At 35.7% G+C, this 14,679-nt stretch overlaps 1 protein-coding gene across 6 annotated transcripts in view; it reads left to right on the top strand.

Annotated features, from left to right (window-relative positions):
• The window catches only part of LOC111043752 (fibrous sheath CABYR-binding protein), a 157,246-nt gene that overhangs the window by 11,686 nt on the left and 130,881 nt on the right, over window positions 1-14,679 (top strand). The window lies entirely within an intron of this gene.

The raw sequence follows: 14,679 nt of genomic DNA, 5'->3' as shown, positions 1-14,679 counted from the left end.
TATATACTGTATAATGATAGCTGCAGAAGGCGGCAAATTCTGCTTGTGTTCAGGTTCAGGCCATCTGCTGGGGCAAAATAATGCCGATTTAAATGTTTGGTCTAGTGGTTGAATTTGTATTAAATTCTGGCTACTTTCAGGCCAAAGCTTTAATCGACTTTTGAATCTATGGTCAAGTGAATGATGTAATTCTTTCCAAAAACTTGAAACATATTTTTGAGAAATTCAAAAGTATTCAATTATCAACATCAAATTGGATTATTCATTTGTGTTGGAATTTAATATAGAATTTTAGTACTGTGGAAAATGATTGAACACTGCAGCTGCATACCAATAAAGAAGAAGAATTAATTCTTCTGAAGAAAATGTTTATATGGATGAGATGTAAACAGATATTGATAGTGATTCTAAGAAGATTGTTCTTGGCTCAAATAGCTTTAAATAGTAAAAGATACGTCGTTAGTAAATTGAAAATCTATGCAGATGGTTAACATAAAAATGAGATAATCTGCGAATGAATTAATGATGCTGTTTTAGTAAAACTGTTCAAACTTGTCGCGAACCAAATAATTTTATTATTCTGATAACTGATATTAGTACTATGTAAGAGCTGTTCTGAGAAACGTTTACTCTGCCTCATTAGTAACATGTCAAGGGACATTTCATGTACTCAGCAGAGCTGTTTCTCTGAATACTGTGTGGACTGAGGAGGGAGATGGTGCATGGTGATATGATAGGAATATTTTCTAATAAAATGGAAATGTTCTGTCATTTTCCGCTCATTTTCTTTCAATGATGCATTGGGATTCTTTTCCTTTGAAACTCTGTAATACACTCTCATGATTCTTGCATCCGTGCCACCGGATTATATGTCTTTCTATTGTGTGCTGCTCATCAGAATATCCTTCCTCTTTGTGTAGTGGTCATTTCCCTTTGACTCCCCACCCCTGACCCGACATGGCTTATGTTCGAAAATTGGCTTCGTGGTGGAAACTCATTTCCTTTCTGCCAGTCCTTTCGTCGCTGTCACACCATTTCCGTGAGACTTCTCGCCTCGGTCTGACCTATCAGTGTGCAGTGTGCACCTATCATGCATGCGTTCTTCCTACAGCGGTCTTGGTCTCATAGTAGAAAGAGGCTGGCAACCACCAGATCATTTTGTTCAATATCTATTTATGGTTTTCCGTTTTTAAATTTCTTCAGCTTTATGTAGTACTGACATATACTCCGTGGATAGCTGTAATTAATATTAATGTAGACTACTCGTGATTATTTATTATGTTGAGATGAAAATGATTGATTTTGATTTCCAGATGATTAATTTGTGAAGATAATATATGCGAATACAGAAATATTTTATAATAATAAGTATAAATATACCTCTATTTGCACAAATATACAAGTTTGAATGAATAGTTTCTAAATGTTGTGGAGGTTTCATATAAATTCTTGAGTCATTTCTTTAATACATCAGCACGAAACACGTAGTAAATGCTACTGCGTTTCATTTGATGATGTTTTTGAACGACATATAGTTACTAATTTTTCGCAATAGTAAACAAAAACTTCTAAAATAAGACAGGACTTGTCCCAACTTTGCCATTTCATGTAAATCGTAACTTTTTTCTAGTTTTGTTTTCATATTCTTGTATTACAGTGTATTACTCGTATTATAGTGATACCAATTAATATAAATTATTGGACTTGCAATAAAGTTTAAAAAGTTATTCCACTTCCATCCCACTGTATAAAATGTTAATAGGTCTACTCTTCAGGTAATATGTTTATTATTGCGTAGTTTACTGTTTTACGTATTATTTACATTCTATAATAATTATATGTAGGCCTACGTATTATGTTTTAGTATATTATATTACTCTACATTGTAAAATTGATAGCTTTTTAATGCGCTTTTCTCAAACTTTCTCTTGAATCAGTAAACTTTCAATACATCAAGATTTTACGTATGTAGAGATTATGCTCTATCTGGTAACCATCATCATCTTTTCCATCCATCACTCAGGCAGGCATTTCCTAGTTGACCTTTTATCTTGTGAAGCTGTTTTCGCGTTTAATTTGAAAGTATTGAAAGAAGAGTGGGGGCAGGTGTTGCTGGCGCCTGTCCAGCCACTTGATCCTAGAATGATGTCCTTCTCAATATGGTAGCAATGGCCAGGATCCAGTTTTGCTGCTTCAGTTGCCGCGCGCTCACTGCAGCCGCATCATGGCTGATTAACTGATCTCGACGAGAAGGATGTAGATAGTAGAATGTAGTTGAGTATGGATTGACATAATATGTTTACTGGAGTTGCAATATGCAAGTGAATTCTCATTTAGTTACCAAAACCTGTACTCAACAATGTAATAAAAAAAATTTAAAACCCAGGCCTGAAAAAGTGGCGATAAACTGCTAATTTTTATATGAATATAACTTTAATTGCAAATCTTAGAATTTTATTGTGATGAAAATGACAGATCATTAGTTTTGTCAATTGAATAAAAGTAGAAATATTTGAAAAAGTAAATAAAATAAAAAGTTATATATTGTTGAATCATGCACTTGAGTGTACCCAAACCTCAGAGTCGTGATATTCAATTAATTATTCAAAACTATGATATTTTTCCCTCTTTCAATCTAGTATAATGTAAAATTCAAGTTCACTTTTACAACTTTAGCATAGTAACATTTACTTGTTACACCTTCATCCTCGAAATTGAACTCTATAACTTTCATTTGTAAAAAATGCCTGTATATTATAATATCGCTAATTTATTGAAAACAACTGTTTTCAAACTCTGATACTAACGTTTTTACTTTCCTTGCCCTATTACCATAGGTAAGGAAAGTATTGCTTTCCGAAAAAAATTAAGGTACTCCAATTTCTATATTTCTATACGTTTCAAGGTCCCCTGAGTCCAAAAAAGTGGTTTTTGGGTATTGGTCTGAATGTGTGTGTGTGTGTGTGTGTGTGTGTGTGTGTGTGTGTATGAGTGTAGGCCTATGTGCGTCTGTGTACACGATATTTCATCTCTTAATTAACGGAATGACTTGTAATATGGAACTTAAGGTCCTTTCCCTATAAGGATCCGACACGAACAATTTCGATCAAATGCAATTCAAGATGGCGGCTAAAATGGCGAAAATGTTGTCAAGTTTTGTTTTCATATTCTTGTATTACAGTGTATTACTCGTATTATAGTGATACCAATTAATATAAATTATTGGACTTGCAATAAAGTTTTAAAAGTTATTCCACTTCCATCCCACTGTATAAAATGTTAATAGGTCTACTCTTCAGGTAATATGTTTATTATTGCGTAGTTTACTGTTTTACGTATTATTTACATTCTATAATAATTATATGTAGGCCTACGTATTATGTTTTAGTATATTATATTACTCTACATTGTAAAATTGATAGCTTTTTTAAGCGCTTTTCTCAAACTTTCTCTTGAATCAGTAAACTTTCAATACATCAAGATTTTACGTATGTAGAGATTATGCTCTATCTGGTAACCATCATCATCTTTTCCATCCATCACTCAGGCAGGCATTTCCTAGTTGACCTTTTATCTTGTGAAGCTGTTTTCGCGTTTAATTTGAAAGTATTGAAAGAAGGGTGAGGGCAGGTGTTGCTGGCGCCTGTCCAGCCACTTGATCCTAGAATGATGTCCTTCTCAATATGGTAGCAATGGCCAGGATCCAGTTTTGCTGCTTCAGTTGCCGCGCGCTCACTGCAGCCGCATCATGGCTGATTAACTGATCTCGACGAGAAGGATGTAGATAGTAGAATGTAGTTGAGTATGGATTGACGTAATATGTTTACTGGAGTTGCAATATGCAAGTGAATTCTCATTTAGTTACCAAAACCTGTAATCAACAATGTAATAAAAAAATTTAAAACCCAGGCCTGAAAAAGTGGCGATAAACTGCTAATTTTTATATGAATATAACTTTAATTGCAAATCTTAGAATTTTATTGTGATGAAAATGACAGATCATTAGTTTTGTCAATTGAATAAAAGTAGAAATATTTGAAAAAGTAAATAAAATAAAAAGTAATATATTGTTGAATCATGCACTTGAGTGTACCCAAACCTCAGAGTCGTGATATTCAATTAATTATTCAAAACTATGATATTTTTCCCTCTTTCAATCTAGTATAATGTAAAATTCAAGTTCACTTTTACAACTTTAGCATAGTAACATTTACTTGTTACACCTTCATCCTCGAAATTGAACTCTATAACTTTCATTTGTAAAAAATGCCTGTATATTATAATATCGCTAATTTATTGAAAACAACTGTTTTCAAACTGATACTAACGTTTTTACTTTCCTTGCCCTATTACCATAGGTAAGGAAAGTATTGCTTTCCGAAAAAAATTAAGGTACTCCAATTTCTATATTTCTATACGTTTCAAGGTCCCCTGAGTCCAAAAAAGTGGTTTTTGGGTATTGGTCTGAATGTGTGTGTGTGTGTGTGTGTGTGTGTGTGTGTGTGTGTGTGTGTATGTATGAGTGTAGGCCTATGTGCGTCTGTGTACACGATATTTCATATTTTAATTAACGGAATGACTTGTAATATGGAACTTAAGGTCCTTTCCCTATAAGGATCCGACACGAACAATTTCGATCAAATGCAATTCAAGATGGCGGCTAAAATGGCGAAAATGTTGTCAAAAAAAGGGTTTCTCGCGATTTTCTAGAAAACAGCTCCAAGGATTTTGATCAAATTTATACCTAAAAAAGTCATTGATAAGCTCTATTAACTGCCACTAGTCCCATATCTGTAAAAATTTCAGGAGCTCTGCTCCATCTATGCAAAGTTTGATTTTAGATTCCCAATTATTAGGCTTCAGATACAATTTAAACAAAAAAATTCAAGTGGAAAAGAATGAGCATAAAAATCTCTACAATTAATGTTCAGTAACATTTTCACCTAAAATTGGAAATAAGCTCGAAGTTCGAGAAAATAAGATTATTCAATTTGCAAACTGTTGGAAAGTGTTGATTCTATTAAATCATTCACTATGAACAGATAGCAGACTTCATGTGTCTGCAGCATTATTGTCCTGTCACCAGCTGGCTTAGATTTTCGAATAGTAGACTTAAGATGCGCGTGAACACTAGCGTCAATTGATCAATTTCAATAACGGCAAGGAATGTTGTGTGAGTGCGCCACACCAGATTTTTTGTTTTTATGTAGCCTAGCCCAATAGCTTCTACACTGTGGTTAACCTCATATGTTTCTTAACTTTTTATTTTTTGTGAATCTTTCACATTAGACTGCAATCATTTCCAAACGAACGAATTGCCATAAAATTATAAACATTGTAGCTTTATTTTCAATCCTCCTCGATATTTTTTTCAGTTTCATGAGTACAGTGCAAGTGTGAGTATAGAATACCTTAAACATTCTCTACTCACATAGTACAATAGTTAGAAGTGATGTCAGGAGTTCGGAGCATTGATACTAGGCTTTTGCTGTTATTGTATGTAGTATGGCCAATGATGCATAGTTTGAGAATCTAGGATGTAGTTATAGATGGATGTATAGTAACAGACTGTTGGAAACTTATCTAGCGTACCTATTCAACCTTGACGCTTGATTTGTTGTTGAGTGGTAGTGTGGGGGGGATCGTGTTAAATACAAGTTTTGCATGGATTGCAGTCTGCATGATTCATGATTCACTGACCTCACTAGTGCAATCGTCCATTGTGCAGTGTGCAGCGCTCCATTTCCGGATTGATCGATTCGAATTGCATTCTGTATTGTTCTGTGCCCTAGGAAGTAGGATACGCATTCACTTCCTACCTCCTACCACCACTCATACGTGATTGATGATAGTACACGTTGATAGAACACTTCTAGTACTGTAAGTTAAAACGGCTTAGAATTGGTTGTCCACACGCACGGAGGCTTATGCAGATTAGCAATTCTTCATCTGCAATTCTGATCAGTTATAGACTAGAACCTCTATAATTCGTAGTTGTCGGAACCATGGGTTTACTGCGAATTATGGAGGGTACGCGTTATAGAGGCTATGGAGGAGGAGGCAGGCTAATCATGAAGGTTGAAGAGGAAAACATTTGAACTATTGAATTTGAATGCTGAATATTTACTGAGCGAAGAGCAATCAAGAATGATATTTTATGAATAAAAATCGTTTTAAAACATCGAGACATAGAAATAAAAAGTTGGTAGATTGTAACATGGATCAATTGAAATAGATTAAATGAATAGATGAATTTAAATATAGATAGATGAAAATGAAACACAAAAATGATTTTTAAATTGAAAATTTACAAAAAAAGGGACAAAATTGTAAATTTAACTTTAACTTATTTTGGTAGTCTGGACTGACTACTTTGTCAATAGACAATGATTCGTCTGGCGTCCATGTATTTTCCGGTTGATGACTCATGTCTGGAGAATTAGCGATAGCAAAGTACACTGTAATTATTTCCTCCTTCCATAATGTATGAAAAAACAGATACCAAAACTACGAATTACTAGGTTGAATAAAAATATAAGTCAGTGCTCGATTTTACTAAGAATTATTGAGGGGACCGAAATACATTACTTTACTACGAATTATAGAGGTCCGAATTATCAAGGTTCTACTGTATAGTGTCCCCCTGTGGGTTGGGGGTACAGAAGAGTCGGACAAGGTAGACTCTGTACTCAAATCGTAGAAAAGAATACACCACAGTATCCCTGCTTGTCGTAAGAGGCGACTGAAAGGGGACCCTCGTCTTCCTGAGCCCTTACTCCCATTCCCTTCTTCTTCTTCAACATGCTCTGGATCTCTCTCTCTTTTTTTGAATGACAGTTTTTCTATTGACTTGGCTTTGTGTCATTCTTCCTTTTAACTCATCTTTTATCTTTCTTTCTGGCCTTCCTTGACCAAGCTCTTGCCTTTCAAGCCCTAGTCTCTTAACCACAAGTTTGGGACAAGGGCTTATTTTCCTTTTTTCTTAATTTCCTAACATGTTAGGCATGTAACACGTAGTGTCTGCATCGGATTGAGCGGCTACAACCGAATGATTGTCGGTATAAACAATCCATTTCTTGCAGTCCAACAGCTTCGGGTGGAGGAGATTGGAAGAACGTGGGCACTCTTTTGTCCATAGAGTAAGAAATTGCTCTTGAAGGCGGATGAATCATTATTTGATCAACGGCATAAGGATGAGGAAGGCAACGACAACCACCTCATTAAAGATACTTTATGTATGTCCTAGTACACTCATCATGGCAGTTGGAATAAATTATCAGTCCGGAGTAAGTCCCCTATTCGGATCTCCGGGGGGGACAATTTTAACAGATGTGGTGGTGGAATTAACAATCTTCAAGGAAAGGATCAGGATAGAGACTTGGAATGTCCAGGGTATGAAAGAATTAGGAAAATCACATATGGCAATGCAACAAATGAAAAGGCTGGGAGTGAAAATACTTGGCATTAGTGAGATGCACTGGAATGGAATTGGGAAAACAATTCCTATCAAGCCTATGCTCCTACACTTGATAAAGAAGATGAAGAGGTTGAGGAATTCTACAAAGACATCAATTCCGCCCTCAAGTTGACGAAGAGCATTGATGTCACCATGATACTGGGGGATTTCAATGCAAAGGTTGGTGGAGGCCCACAGAATGAAGTCATGGGTAAATTTGGACTTGGAGTACGAAATGACCGTGGTGACAGATTACTAACATTGCGTCAAGAAAACAAGATGGTTCTTGCCAACACCTTTTTCAAGCTGCCAAAAAGACGTCTCTACACCTGGACTTCACCTAGGGATAGGTCAGGTGCAATAATGCGTAATCAGATTGATTACATCACAATTAACCACAGGTTCAGAAACTCAGTTAAGAGTGCTAAAACATACCCTGGAGCCTATATTGGATCAGACCACAATATTTTGGTTGCAGAAGTTTGCATCAGGTTGAGAAGCTCATCCAACCAAAGTTGCCAGACCGAATAGATGTCAACAGATTAAAAGATGCATCTACCAGGATTAAAGTTGTCCATGATCTAAATGAGAAACTTGATAATGTCACAGTCAACAAAGATAACCAGGGAATTGAAGCGGCATGGCAGAGCATTAAAACAGCAATTCTGGAGCCATGTAAAAAGCATTTGGAAAGAATGAAACATAAGAAAGAGAAAGACTGGATGACAGAAGACATCTTGAATCTCATGGAAACACGTCAGAGGCTCAAGGCTTCAAATATGGGGAAGGTTGAGATGAGAAAGATTCAGAACAGGATTCGGTATGAGTGCAGGCAGGCCAAGGAACAGTGGTTAAGACAGAAGTGTGTAGAGATGGAACATCTACAGGCATTGCATGATACCCACGACATTCACAAGAAGATCAGTGAACTCACTGGGAGGAGAGACCAGAGGACACATTATCTCCTGAATGATGTGGGTAAGATAGTCATAGACACAGATGAACAGCTTAAACTGTGGGAGGAGTACATAGAGAGGTTGTTTGCTGATGAAAGAGAGGAAATGGCAAATATGGAATAAACAACGGGTCCAGATATTTTGAAGGAGGAAGTTGTCTATGCGATCCATAATATCAAAAAGGGCAAAGCAGCGGGACCGGATGAACTCCCTGAACTGGGAACAGGGAACTCCCTGGAGATGTTTTACAGCTGTTAGATGAGAGGCATGTTGCCAAGTTGACGGATTTGTTCAATATGATATACAAGAGTGGAAAATTTCCGGAAGATTGGCTAAAATCAACATTTATCACACTTCCCAAAAAACATAATGCAAAGAAATGTGAAGAACACCGCACAATCAGCCTTATGAGCCACATTCTCAAATTATTTCTGAAAATAATTCATAAAAGAATTAACACGAAACTGGAAGAGAAGCTATCAAACACACAGTTTGGATTCAGAAGTGGATTTGGAACTAGAGAGGCACTCTTTGCTTATAATGTGATAATTCAATGATGTCTGGATGTGAATAAGAATGTCTATGCATGCTTCATTGGTTACAATAAAGCATTTGACAAAGTACGTCACAACCCACTGATGGAAATTTTGGAAGAAGCATGCATTGATACTAGGGACATTCAGATAATCAAAAATTTATACTTCCATCAAACAGCAGAAGTTCGAGTCCAATCAAAAACTAGTCGAGAACTTGCAATAAGGCGTGGAGTCCGTCAAGGATGTGTACTCTCCCCACTCTTGTTCAATTTATACTCGGAAAATATCATAGCAGAAGCTCTTGAAGAAGCAGCGGGCATTGTCATCAATGGTACCCATATCAACAACATCCGCTATGCAGATGACACTGTACTCCTGGCTGAAAGCATAGAAGACCTGCAAAGAATGCTAAGCAATTTGATAAGGACAAGTGAGGAATATGGGCTCACATTAAATGCCAAAAAAACAAAGTATATGGTCATTACAAAGCATGAAATTCCACAAGAGCACCTTTTTGCTGGACAGGATATGATAGAACGGGTAGAGGCATATAACTATCTGGGAACCCGTGTCAGCTGCAATGCAAGTCACATGCCAGAAATAAAAATGAGAATTGAAAAAGCCAGAGCTGCCTTTGTAAAAATGAGAACTCTACTGTCGGCTAGTGACTTGTCTATTGAGGTTAGGACCCGTCTCTTGAGGTGCTATGTGTTCCCTGTTCTCTTGTATGGGTTGGAAGCATGGACACTAAATAGGGAATGTGAGACCAGACTTCAAGCATTTGAAATGTGGAGCTACCGGCGGATACTCCGTATATCGTGGACAGATAGACTCACGAACGTAGAAGTTCTCAGAAGAATGGGTAAGCAACTAGATATTGTGCGTGACATTAAAATACGAAAGTTGACTTACCTTGGACACATTATGAGAGGACCCAATACATGATTCTGCACCTCATAATCCAAGGTAAAATAGTTTGTAAGCGCTCGGTGGGACGCAGGAGAATGTCTTGGTTGAGAAACCTGAGGGAAGCGTTTAATTGCACAACCAATGACCTATTTAGAGCGGCTGTGAACAAGGTAAAAATCGCCATGATGATTGCCAACCTCCGAAATGGAGACGGTACTTAGAGAAGAGAGAAGACTGTAGTGCAATAGTATGACCCATTGCTCCAATGAGAGGTTGAAAGAAGTCATAATGCAAAATGTGCAGTGCCTATTATTTTCTATCATTTTAATGTTCCCTGTGAACATGAAATGGGACATTGGCCACACTCAATATTAATGCCCTTCCTTCCTTGCCAATAATCTAATTAATTTCCATTTGGAATAAAGTATTTATTTTGTAAACACTAGTCAACTCTAATTTGTTTTAGGTTCGTTAGCCATTCGCTGTTTTTATTTGAATTTATTGTTTGATGTTTTTAACAGACCTGCACACAGGTTTAGCACCTATGCAGGTGTTATTATTTTCCCATTAATCACTCAATTGCTGCATTTGCATATTTCAATGGTAAGCCTACAGTGAGTTTTGCCCCCCCCTCCCTAAAAATGTATTTTATTAGGTAATTTACCTATAATAATGGGTGGCTATGTTGTTATCTATCCCTTTCTCACCTGTAAGATTGGTGAATCTCAACAGGTTGGATCAACAGCTCTATGATCCGAAACTGTGAAACGGCGTTCCTTATTAGTAGGCCTATACTCCATCCCCGTTGCGGTTAACCTCTTGTTGTGGTCTATTTCCACCTCCATTTTACGACTGCATTCCTTTCTTTGGATAGCTTTTATGTGCTGGAAACATCCATAGTTGTTGTTCATGGTGTGAAATATGATTCAAGGGCTGTCTCACCACAAGCTCATCCGATACTTCACTACACATTTTCAGCGCTTTTTGGCGCCAAAGCCAAAGTCTATAGTTTGCTAAATTCATTCAACATGGTTTCCCTTTGCGCTGTAGCAGATAAATCTATACATTGTCCATTGAAACTTGTAATTGATTTATTCTAGAGTTTCATGCTAAATATTTCATTGAATAACATTACGGTTCATCATTTTCATGGTAGAGACTTTTGAATTTCTAGAAATTATGGGCCTCATAAATTAATATCACAAATGCCAGTGTTTATTGTTAGTGTACTTTGGTAATGTCATCAATTTTAGCCCAAATTCGTGTAATTATGATAATAATTATATCCATGTGGCGAATAAATTTGAACGTGAACAATTACATAATTTCAGTTGATTTTTGCATGGGTGTTCACATTATCATATGTGCTGTACAATCTCAATCTTAATCTGCAATTTCACTTCAACTGAAAAGCTTTTGTGGTTTTTATCGTTGAAATGATATGACGTTTCGAACATTTGATTTGAAGTCTAGTGTCTATTCTTGTCACTCATTCGGCTATTCCTCCGCTCGTTATGGCCGTAAAGTATTGACTCTTATCTGAAATTGTAATGATGGACTGAACTGTAATATCAGGCATAATTAATTATTCGTCATCAATATAAATTACGTAAGTTAGAAGAATCATGCTCTATTTCGAAAATATAATTGATTTAACTAGAAATGTATCTCTTGATACTGTACGCACAGTATCTCTAGATACTGTATGGTTCCTTCCATTTTAATCTAGTCAGTACTATTCTATGGATCTATTTTATAAAAATATTTTATGATTCTGTTACATCGGTACAACTATTTCAAAATTTGAAAGGTCTCGAGTTATTTTGAAAGAAGCTATTGTTCTTCGTCTAGATTTTGATTACTGTTTTGATTTGGTCACGGTTTAGTGCACTCTGTGTGCATTAGTGTTATTTTTGTTTTTGATTCTATGAATGGATGGTGGTAGATTGTTTTTGTAATTAATTAATTTTAGGATTTGTAATTCTGTTTTTTTTTTATTCCATGGATGGATGGTGGTAGATTTGTAATTCTGTTATTTTTGTTTTTGATTCTGTGGATGGATGGTAGTAGGCTAGATTGTTTTTTCTCACCTCATCATCTCTTATCAGGGTGAAGCTCTCTGCGTCTGCTTCAGAGTTCTCCAACGTTTTTCTAACATATTGATCATTTTCATACAGCCGCATATTTATGTAGAAGGCAGATAAGCGAAGCCATGGTCTGTCACTGGTTGAGAATTGCCTTATCACATTGGAATCCACTTTTCACTTCCATCTGTTTACCATTGGATAGCTATTTCGAATATTCCCATTTGAAGTTTTCTCCCAAGTGTAAACAACGCTCTTGAGAATCATGTATTGGGAGTCGACTTATCAATCGAATAGTCTATTTTTATGTTTGTGGACCTCTATTTTCCGTATCTTATCGCACAAGGGAAATAGAAGACTGATAGAGTTCATTGCTTTCATTGCTGTTATTGACATAATGGTGTCTCCTGAGCAGATTTTGTTTGGAAAAAGTCCAGATTATGAGAAATCTGAAATATTTCTCATTAATACTTGACAAAATTGAAGTGGTTTAATGATGTGTATAGGCCTATTATTTAGCGAATAGATTTTAAACATTCAGATTCCTAATCATTATTTTTATGGCATTCTTTCTGTCTCATTAAGATATATAATGTAATGAGCAGATGACCAGATTATATACTGAAATATTGAAGTGCTGACTGATAGTATAAGCCTATTAATTTATTATAATTGTACAAAAACTTACACAGTAGATAAATTATATTACATTCAGTACAGTAGTTGAATTGTTGACATTAGATCAAATTAATTTTATTATGTAATATCCTGTAGTACTTATTTTCTGAATTATTAACAATTTTAAGTACGATATATACTGTACATTATATTGTTCCTTGTTTAGAATATATAATTGGCTCATTTCTATTTTTAACAAGGCATTCATCTCTATCCAACTAATGACTTGACTCATTTAATGGGCCCAACTGTAGTATTTACACAGGAAATGACGATTAGGCGTCCGACATGGTCACTGATAGCTCTGACATGTTATTGATATGATTTCACTGTTTCATTGTGAATGCTCTGTCCCTTTTCACATTTGTATAGCGTGTAAAACTGAAAAGTTGTTTGATTATGTCATTATTTCAGACAGATTTGATTGACAATTTCTAATATTGACAATCTCTAATATTTTTCTCAGATTAACTTGTCTATCGTCTAGGAGAGTCTAGAGTTATTTGTTGTCTATTTCATTTGTCGAGTAGAAAACCAATTATTCGTATGATATGATTTTCCAGTGATTATAGCGACGCACGGTTGTTGAATCTTTGCGAGAGTGGCGTTCAAAAATCATTCTTCAATTTTGTGTTTCCCATGAAGCAGCTCTTGAATTGCTCTCCAAATTGCTTGCTTTCTCTCTTGAAAACTACGGCGGATTGAATTTCTTGGCCTGTGCACGAAAACGCAGACACTCAGGAGGGTTGTGCCCTTCCAATGGTATTCTATTCTCCGTTTCCCTCTTGGTGAACTCTCCTGCATTGTTGTACATACCTCCCAATGCCACCACCTCTTGTGTGAAGTGAGGAAACTGGATATGATGGTGTATCTCATGTACACGCTTCTTTTTATATTGATATAAAATTTTGATATCCTAAGACTGGTGTATTGAATGAATCAGCTGTGTAAATTGACTATAAATCTTTTTGAGTGATGATTTATTATTGATTCCAACTAATTTCAGATTGAGATTCAGCTTTCAGATTGTCTTAGTAGCACGTCAGAGGACAGGATATTGGTAGATCGTTGAAGAAAAGTAAGTTAGGAGATGTTTCCCATCATCTGTGGCATACAATATTTTATTGTGAAACCTTGTGGGATGACTTTTCGATTACTTGTCCAATCTTGTGCTCTTGAGCTCTAAACGTATTTGACGACCGTATCTTCCTGTCGTACAAAATTTTATTCCTTGCCTTCCAGGAAATTTGTAATAATATGCACGTGTGCTAGAAACAGAATATCTCCAGTCTGTCGTAAAAAATTTGTTCCAGAAACATGCAGCGAATCTTTCTGATGAAAGTTATAATGAATTCAGAAGGAAGCTGCTTTCCTTCCTCGTTCTTTGTGTTCCTCTCCTGCTCGTTATTTTATTTTGCCTACTCCTTTCTTCATCTGCCTTTTGTATTTTCACTACCATTTGCTGCATTATTCACTATCTTGTTATTTGCTTTTGCAACTTTTGTTGTGAGATTTTAATTAGAAAAATACATGTTTCTGACAACATTTTCGCCACTTTCGCCGTCTGGAAAATGTTTCACTGTACAGTACTATTATCATTCCCAACACTTTTATTCAATTACTAACTTGCCCGGCGAACTTCGTACCGCCAAAAAGTCAATGTATCTAATGTCATACTTGAATTTATTTGGTGAATCATGAATTTGATTTGAACAATCAATATTTTCATTTAGCTTACATCTCAATACAGACTTCCTATGTGATCAGTCATGCAGCATTTATTATTCCAAAAACATATTCTTCTCACCAATTGGTGAGATATCTATCAGTAAAGTCTTGAATTAAAAAAAATATATATTTATATAAATATAGATCATTGAAGCTATTTTTTTTTGAAAGAGGAGAAAAAAATAAAGCTCGCTAGCTTATTTAGATACAATTAAATTCAATTTAAATATTATATGTAGCTGTTTCCATACCAACCTTGAGTAACAGCAACTTTCAATAATATCAATTCCAATTCTATCACTTTATAAACTTTCAACTACTATTAATACATC

The sequence above is a fragment of the Nilaparvata lugens genome, chromosome 5, assembly GCF_014356525.2.
Source record: "Nilaparvata lugens isolate BPH chromosome 5, ASM1435652v1, whole genome shotgun sequence".
NCBI classification, from domain to species: domain Eukaryota; kingdom Metazoa; phylum Arthropoda; class Insecta; order Hemiptera; family Delphacidae; genus Nilaparvata; species Nilaparvata lugens.
This window is presented reverse-complemented; position numbering and strand designations above follow the sequence as displayed.